Below are 9,801 nucleotides of genomic sequence, written 5' to 3'. Positions count from 1 at the left end.
ATTGATTATTGATTGGAGAAAATTAGTTAATTTGATAAATTTCGAGTTAAGGGACTACATTGTAAAAATGGTAAAAGTTTGGGGTAATTGTGCAAATTCAAAAAAATAAAAGGATATTAATTGTAAAATAGATTGGAAATGAAATATATGCTAATTAATGATTAATTTTATATTTTAGATCAAGATCCTGTAGATACTCGTGGAAAAGGAAAAATAGTAGAATAGTCCCTAAACTTCTGCAATTACTACAATTCAATCCAGGTAAGTTCGTACAGTTAAAATTTAACATTTTTATAAATTTATGGTTAGTATTATGTATATATTCTATTGTTGGAAATGAATTATTGTTTGAATTATAATATTGAATTGGATATTTAGTTTGAATTGAAGGGGGATTTGAGTACATTCGTGATTTGGTGTATGATAGGGGTTTGGAGTGGAGATGGTATTGGAGAAAGATATCAGCATTTTACCCAAGTAAACCAGGGTTTAGCATTTTTTGTGAACTCTCGTGTTTTACTTTCTGTTTGATTGGGTGGATCAGCTCTTACGAGCTTCTGTTCAGCTCTTAAGAGCTTCTGTTCAGCTTTCGAGCTTCTGTTGGCATATTCGAGAGGAACAACTCTTATGAACTTGTGTTGACGATGTACTCTTACCCTTAAGTCATTCTTCAAATGGAAAATGTTGGTAAGGTAACTTGTTTAATGAATTCGAAAGACATGTGAGTTGTTTTTATATTGATTTGGATACAGATGTATTTATCGATTGAAGTTGTGAATGACAGGGAGTTCTCTTTGATGATTTTTATTGTTTTAATTATTATAGTTAGTTTCGTAAGATTTATCGTTTAACTCGTCAAACTTACTAAGCTTTATTAAGCTTACTTATGTTGTTTAATGTCATTGTAGACTTTCGAAAACTTGGACGATTGGATCGACACTCAAGTCACACTATCCAGTTTATCTCGATAGTTTTTGAAACGTTTAATTTGGATTATATGGCATGTATAGGCTTTTGTGTTATTTTGGTTAATGTTTGGCTTATATGAATGTTATGAATAATATTTTATGCAAATAACCAATTTTCAAATGGTATGAGAATGAGGTATAATTGTTATGCTAGTATGTATGGCTTACATATATTTGAATTATTGTGGTTGTGGTAACTTTGTTAGGTATTTTGATTTGGTATTGCTTGAATGAGTTGATTAATTGAATTAATGTGTATTTTGAGATAAAGTTGTATATAATTGTGGTACCAATGATGGTACATTGGTTAGGCACATATTAGGTTTGTTTTGATGTGTTTTTGACCCAATTAATGTCATTTTGATTTGGTATTTTGGTTAGTATTTTAGTTTCTTAAGGTCCAAGCAATCTGAAATGGTAAACTTGTGTTTTAAGGTTCATTTTGAGGCCACACGACCCGAGACATGGGCATGTATTTCAGCCGTGTATGACACACGACCATGTCGCATGGCCGTGTGTCCCCTGTAGGTTCAATGTATACAAGTTAGGCAGTTACACGGCCTAGTACACAGCCTAGCACATGGGCGTGTGAGGTCATTTTGTAACACCCCCTAACCCTTATCCATCGCTGGAACAAGGTTACGGTGCATTATCAGACATTATAGATCATATACGAATAATTTATAATTATTTACACATAAACATCATAATTATATTATATAGTCCCTTTATGAACCTTCTAGGCATAAAACACGTATTAGAAACAAATTGGGGCTTAATCGGAAACTCAGAGAATTTTTCGCGAAATTTCAAAATTTTTCCTAGGTGCAGGGCACACACGCCCGTGTGATCAAGGGACATGCCCATGTGGTCAAGGGACACGTGCATGAGACCCTATGACTTCTTCGTGCTTCAGGCCGTGTCCTAACACATGTAACTTTTTGACTTACCTCACACGGCCAAACCACACGCTCGTGTGCTAGGCCGTGTGCTTCACACGACTGAGACACACACCCGTGTCTCTACCCGTGTGGTCATGCCTGAACATTCTGTTTTAAAATTTTAATATGTAGGGGACACACGGCCTAAACACACGCCCATCTATAAGCCCGGTGTCTCACATGGTCTGGTCAGATGCCCGTGTGGACTCAAAATGAGTCTTAAACTTTAAGTTTACCAACCTTGCAAATCTTGAACCTCAAACAACACAAAAACCAAACATTCAACCAATCCAAAACACATTCAAATATATTTTAAACATGTCTGTTGAAACCCTTTTTATTTTGAAAATAATGGGGATCTACTTTTGAAAACAAAAATGTGGAGTCGCCACCAATCTCTTAGTTTAGGTGTGATTAGGCCACCTACTAAAACTTTTTGTTCCATTAATGACAATTTTGGTTTACGTAAAAATCAAAAATGGGTTCGGGAGTCGGTTACGCATGAGGAAAGGTGAGCACCCTCATTGCGCCGAAAAATTGGTACCAAATTGATTCGATGCTATCCCTATATCAAAGGTTTTTTTTTAAAAAAATGATCTTTCGAAGTATAATTCCTTTTTTAAAATGTTTGACTAGTTCAAATTAGCAGTCAAAATTCTCTCGTTTTAAATATATGCAACATCATATCTAGCACGATTGGACACGATCCCTTATACCTTCAAAAATACGATTGATTTTTGACCCTCAAAAACTTGTATGTTAAACTTATAAAAGGATATCCAAATATTTAGTTCACCGAAAAAATCATACCCAGCACGGTAGGGCACGATTTCTCGAATTCCTCGAATATTGAATATTGCCTTATTTCAAAATTTTTGACTAATAAGAAAAATTGGAAATAAAAAACGTTTATTAGTTTTAAAATAGATGGAATATTTAATGCATTGTAACAAAACATTTGTATAAAAAAGAGTTAATGAACATGAAATAATATGCACATATATAGTACAATAAACCTCAATTAATAAATCCAACAATTATGTACAAATATTCTAAGTACAATGTGACCAAAATTTTTTTAAGCATGGATGGTGAACAATCAATACAAAAAAAAATATATACAATAATAATTAACATAGCACAATATAAAACGATTCACAAAATATGTACAAAATAAAATGGAATTAGAAGTCAATATAGTATAAGACATTTTCAAAATAATGATGCATTAATGAACACATAATATAAGTTGACAAGTTTGTTCAACACAAATTTATTTAAAAATTGACAATGTGCATGATAGCTTAAATAATATATAAAATATAAAAGAATAATCAAACACATGATAAAAATATAATGTACATAATAAATTCATAAAACATGTATATATAAATAAATTTGGGAATAATTATTTGTAAAAAAAATAGCATGAAATTAATAATGTATGAAAAATTAAGTACATATATAAATTATACATGTAACAAATCTTAAAAAATATAATCATATACACAAAAGGTAAAAAACTATATTTACAAAATACATAAATTTAATGATGTATATTTATAAAACTATATTTATAAAGGGAATTTTGAAACAAATAATATATAATATAATTTTACATGCAACAAATTGATTTGGATTGATGGTACACATTGATGATATATGCATAAAAATAATAAGATATGGAAGTGCGAAAAATAAGTAAATTGTACAATTTAAAATATGGTCCTTAAAAGAAATATATCATACACATAGATAACTTTAAAGGAAGATATATACATAGAAAAATATTTACATAGAGTTATATGAAATCAATAACATGTACTATAGTAAAAATAATTTAATATGGGTAATGTATATGTGAAGAAATTTTAGAAATAATTGTCTGTCAAAATAACATTGAATTAAAATATGAATTATAAGATTAACTTAATTTTATCATAAATTATATATGTAATAAATTTAAAAACACAATTATATACAAATTTATTAAAAACCATATGTATAAAAATAACATGGCTTTAATATTACATGTAGGTTAAATATAAGTACTAAATATATGCTTAATAACAACTTAAATGACACATAAAATAGATGATTTTCTCAAAATATATATATATAAACATTAAAATATATGAATAAATTCAAAAGAAATTATAAAATAACATAAAATTAATAGCATACATAAACTAAAATGAATTTTATTACAAATAACACACCAATTATTAAAATGATAGAATAAACGAGAAAAGATTATAATAATGTTTTTAAAACAACATTCAATTATCAAAGCAACGTGAAATATTACAACCAATAATCAAGCATGTAAAAGAAAATGTATGTGCAGTAAATAAAAAAGAATAACAACTTAATTTAAAAAAAAAATTGAAGCAACAATTTACAAATAAAATAATTGCAAAATAGGATCAATGTGCGGGGACTGGAATTGGAAATATCCCGCGCCCAAAACGCTGCACTGAACCGCGGACCAAAGTGAAAAGGCGCACAAATTATAGAGCCAAATTTTAAAAAAACAAGGTAAGCTAATAGGGCGCAATTGAAGGCTTCGCGCGAAGGGAAGGATCTAATGCGGAAATTCCCCATTTTGAATGGAAATGCGCAGATCTGTCCTGCTAAACGGGCTGACGCGCAGATCTTCCTCATTATAAACGGCGCTGTTTCAATTTTGATTCAAAATTAAAAAGAAATTGAATGGCATTCTGCCATTTTTCAAGCCACAATCTAAGCACCCATTTGTACGGGTTTCGGCGCAGTAGTTCTAGGGTTTACTAAGACCATTTCGTCACCAGTTCACCATTAAAATTGGTAAGTGGTGTAGAAGCAGCCTTTATTTCCATCAGAATCAACACTCAAAGACCATTTTCACTTGAGTATCCGCATTTCTAACCTCGATTTCGATGGAGAAGACAAGGGATCTTATCGATGCATTCACGAAGGTAACTTTCTTGTTTTTCTTTTTTTAAAAAAAACTAAAAACAAGATATATGCAAAAGAGAAAAAAATATTGAAGACGGAAGAAAATTTTTAAATCACCTTTTGATTTTTTTGATTCTTGGTATTGGATTTGCGTAGTGTGCGTAAGATTACAGAGATGAAATCAACAGCTTTTTATAGCCAAATTTTTAGAATAAATAAAAATAAAAATTACATTTATTTGTCGTATTCTGTTAGTGGTTCTTCTGGTGTATTCCTGTACAGACTCGGCCGTACGAAGGTGCGAGGAGACGTGCGAAGGAGGCCGTGCGAGGAGCCACTCGTGGGAACCCAACTCTCTGGCCTATTCCAGAAGCTTCTGGTGCTCTCATCTGCTGTACTCCTTTTTGGGTGTATTGGGCCTCGTGTTTGGGCTATTAGAATTGGGTTTTAGGATTTATTTAATTGGGTCGGATTTTATGTAATTGGGTTAAGGGATTTTGGGTGTTTGTTTAGGCTATTATTTTTTTGGGCTAAATGAATTGTAAATGGACTTTAAATCCATAAACACTTTAATTTATTATTTTATTTCTGTTTGATTTTTTTCTTATTTTTTTTGTTTGGATTTTTTTCTATTTTTTTGATTTTTCATAAGCCCGGGCAAATTGGGCCTATTACAATGTCTAATTAGTCATCCTAAGTACCTAACCAATATACTACTATAGGTATTTCACATATACTGACCAAATCAATCCAATTAAAACTCATTCAAACTAATTCTAATTTCATACAAATCTACTATTAAAACTTATCATTTAGTAACTTTAACATTTCATATATATAAGTAACCATTATCATATTACAACATCATTTACAAACATTTCTCAAAATGACAAACACAACATTCTAGGTACATGCCATTTACCAAAAAAATATATACTTTACCACGTTTTTGAGTTTAGGATCGGCTTTGGATGCTGATTCAACGATTTGACTTTAACCTAACCTGCGTATGGAAACAAACTGTACGTTGAGTATAAAACTTAGTGGTATTTCTATAATCCGAATACTTTAGAAAGTAGTATTATATAGCATACACTTTTAACCATGTGTAAACATTAATCAATTAATAATTCAATTCATAATATGGCTAATTCAAATATATTTTCTCATTTTGATTCCATAACATTTAGCAATAGCAATTATCTTTTCATGAACCCTTGGTTCATGCATTTCATTTGCACAATTTAATTCAATGTCAAATTTCAAATTCACATCCAATATCAATCTTATTGCCAATTCATTTATTTACCCCTATTAGCACAACTCGAACTTTGGCGGATACATAGATCCAACCAAAACACACCATATGGCACCCAGTGCCTCATCGAATAATTCGAAGTAATAATTTGACAACCTATGTCTCATTAGCCATGCCGAAGTAAAGTGGTACCCAATACCTCATCGAATTTAACTGAGGTAATAATGTGACACCTAGTGTCTTATCGATTCATGGTCAAAGTATCTGTGAACACTTCCAATCCTATGACATGCCAATTATATCCGACTCAGCCCAATACAGTTAATAGGGTTTCCAAATCACTTTTCAATTTCCAATCCATACACATTTGAAATAATCACACATATACTCATAATTCAATTCAATTCAATTCAATTCAATTCAATACAATTCAATATCAATACTCACCTTAATTCCACTTACCATATATATAATAAATACAACAATTAATAATTAGCTTCGGATTATAGAAATACAAACCGTAATTCTCAAGTTACTCCTCGATAATCTTGTCTTTTCTTTTCTTAGCTGAGATCTCTGGCTCAACATTAGCCACGGAAATCGAAACAATTAAAATTTATCAATATAACACAATTTCGCATTGAATATTTCAATTTATACTTAACTTTTTCCTAAATTCCAATTTAGTCCTTAAATCAAAACTAACTCTTTTTCTTACAAAACTAATTTCATATCTCATTCAATTTTCACTTTAAACTAATTTCAACTCTCTAATTTTACCATGAAACCCTAATTTTTAAATTCTTTCAATTTAGTCCCTATTATTTAAAACTTATAATTTATTTTACAATTTAATCATTTTTTCAATTCTAACTTGAAAATTTATCAATTTAACCCCTAATTTTTTTAATAAATTCAACATGAACAGCATCTAAAAATTCATTAACTTCTAAAATTTCAACATAAATCAAGTAGCATTTTGTTCTAGAATCTAAAAACATCAAAATTACAAGAAAAGAAGCTAAATTGACTTACCAAATTGAATTTAAACCCTTAAAACCCTAATTTCTCTTTTTCTTTTTCTTTTTCTTTCTCTCTTTTTCTCCCCTGTTTTGTTTGCTTTTTTGTTCCTTTTTCTATTTCTATTTTTTATTTTTATTTGTTTTATTATTAATTACTTTATTATTATAATATAATATAATATATAGTACTTAAATATTAAGTATTACTTAATTATTATAGTACATATATATAATATTTTTACAAGTATATGTACATAAATACTACACTTGTTATTATTTATACCATACACTTGTCTCTTATGGTTTATTTACTAATTTAATCCTTCAACTTTTCTTTAATCTATAATTAAACTTTTACATTTTATTCAATTTAATCCTTTCATCTAATTAATCTTAACTAAAGCTAATTCACCTAACCAAAACCTAATTAACCACACAACTAAAAATATTTATGAATTTGTTTCATGAAAATAGAGACACAAAAATACACTTTTCTAATTACCCGACTATCGGGTCGTTACACATTTCGAGGTGTCACGGCTTGACAGACGTGTATGTGACTTGACCGCGTGACCCAAGTTAATGAGTTACACAAGCATGGACACGGGCTAGGACAGGTCGTGTGTCCCTATTTTGAATGTCCACACGGCCTGAGACACGAGCGTGTGTTCAGCTATGTGACCCCTACAGTTTAAATTTTTCAACTCTTTTCTTAAAATTTTCAAATGTTTTTTATTTAGTCCCAAACTGTTTTCAAAGTATCGATTAAGAGACATTATGAATGTATTTGAATGTAATTAGATTATGTTTGTATTGATGTATGAATTGAATGATTTACTATTTTGTTGGTCTAGTAATGTTCCATAACCTTGTTCCAGTGACAGATACAGGTTAAGGGTGTTACATTTAGTGGTATTAGAGCTACAGTTTAGTCGATTCTCGGACTGAACGTAGCGTGTGAAATGTCTAGAAATACATGCCATATAATCTGCGATAGTGTGATGTGTTTGATCCGATCTAACCTTCATTTCCCTATAGATTGTAAAGATGTCAAATAGATCTAATCGTGCTGACAATGATGAGGTTAACAGTAACGTACCGACTTATGATATTGGGACGAGTAGTAATGTCCCGATTCCTCTAACTCACGAACATGAGCTTAAAAATATGTTATTTGAGTATATGAACCAGTGGTCCAACGAGTTTATACAAGTGAAAAATCTGGCTCAACGACCTCTACCCCTATTGTACCACCTATTGTACCTTCGGTTGCACCTCCACCTCCTCTAGTGATTGAACCTAATAGACGTATTCTGATTAAGAAACTTAAAAATTGTAGTGCTTAAGAATTTCGGGGCAGATCAAAGGATGATCCGGTTGAAGTTGAGTGCTGGCTTCAAAATGTATTACGAGTTTTCAAAGAAATGGCTTGCTCTCCTGATGACTTTCTTAGATGTGCTATTTTGTTATTAAAAGAAGAAGCATATAGTTGGTGGTCGATAATAGTAGCTGTGGTACCGAGAGAGAAAATTTTCTGAAAATTCTTTCAGACCGAGTTTAAAAAGAAATATTTCAGGAAAAGGTATCTGGACAAGAAAAAGATAAAATTTCTTAAGTTACGTCAAAGAAATAGATCAGTAGCTGAATACGAGAGAGAATTTGTGTATCTCAGTAAATATGTCTGAGAAATTGTACCTACTGAAGAAGAAATGTGTATCTGGTTTGAAGATGGCCAGAATGATGAAATCCAAATAATGAACGGAGGTAATGAAATACGAGAATTTGTTTTGTCTGATCATGCACAGAAAATGGAAGAACTGTACAACAGCAAGATACAACCAAATAGATGAATTTGAGAATTTCACAAGAGAGGTTCTTCCAAGTCATTTTCTGCATCACCAGTGAAGAAGACTAAATATGGTTTTAGTCGAGCTACCTTATTGTCTGAGCATCCGAACAAAAACAAGATGATTCAACATGAATTCAGAGTACCTACTAGACCAACTAATAGTATGGGTAGTGTACAAAATGCTTCGAAGCCCAATTGTAGATATTGCGAGAAATATTATCTTGTGAGTGTAGAGGTAAATCGAGAGCCTATTATAGATGTGGTTCGAGTGATTATTTTATTCATAATTTTCCTAAAACGCCAAAAGAGGATGAAGATCAAAAAGAAAAGTAAATGTTTACCTCTCAAAAAAGTAGACGTCTAGGCCAGAATAGTGCTACCGGGACTACTCGTATGGGAATGAAAGACACTGTCATTCGGTCAGAGGCTAGAGCACTTACTCGCACCTACGCCATCTGAGCCAGAGAGGAAGCTACTGCTCCTGATATGATTGCCGGTATATTCTATCTCTTTGATGTTATTGTGTATGCATTGATTAACCTTGGGTCAACTTATTCTTATATTTGCACTACATTAGTAACGGAAAAGAAGTTACCTATTGAATCTACTGATTATGATATTAAAGTTACTAATCCACTAGGTCATAGTGTGATAGTTAATTTAGTTTTTTGTGCTTTTCCACTAAACGTTAAAAGCTATGAATTTCCTGCTGATTTGATTTTGTTATCCTTTCGAGAATTTGATGTTATTCTAGGTATGGGTTGGTTATCTTTACATGATGCTGTGGTAAACTGTAGAAAGAAACGAAACGATTTGAAATGTCAGA

At 31.1% G+C, this 9,801-nt stretch overlaps 1 long non-coding RNA gene across 2 annotated transcripts; it reads left to right on the top strand.

Moving 5' to 3' along the window:
- The first annotated feature begins 4,168 nt into the window (after positions 1-4,168).
- Positions 4,169-5,442, top strand: LOC107886438 (uncharacterized). 2 transcript variants are annotated; one of them, XR_001680765.2, is made up of 2 exons: positions 4,169-4,866; positions 5,129-5,442. It is a non-coding gene; the product is annotated as an uncharacterized lncRNA (long non-coding RNA). The 2 variants fall into 2 exon arrangements; XR_001680764.2 differs by having other exon boundaries at positions 5,102-5,442.
- The last annotated feature ends 4,359 nt before the right edge of the window (positions 5,443-9,801 follow it).

Source organism: Gossypium hirsutum, chromosome A03, assembly GCF_007990345.1.
Source record: "Gossypium hirsutum isolate 1008001.06 chromosome A03, Gossypium_hirsutum_v2.1, whole genome shotgun sequence".
NCBI classification, from domain to species: domain Eukaryota; kingdom Viridiplantae; phylum Streptophyta; class Magnoliopsida; order Malvales; family Malvaceae; genus Gossypium; species Gossypium hirsutum.
Note: the sequence above shows the minus strand (reverse complement) of the source record. Positions and strands in the feature narration are given on the sequence as shown.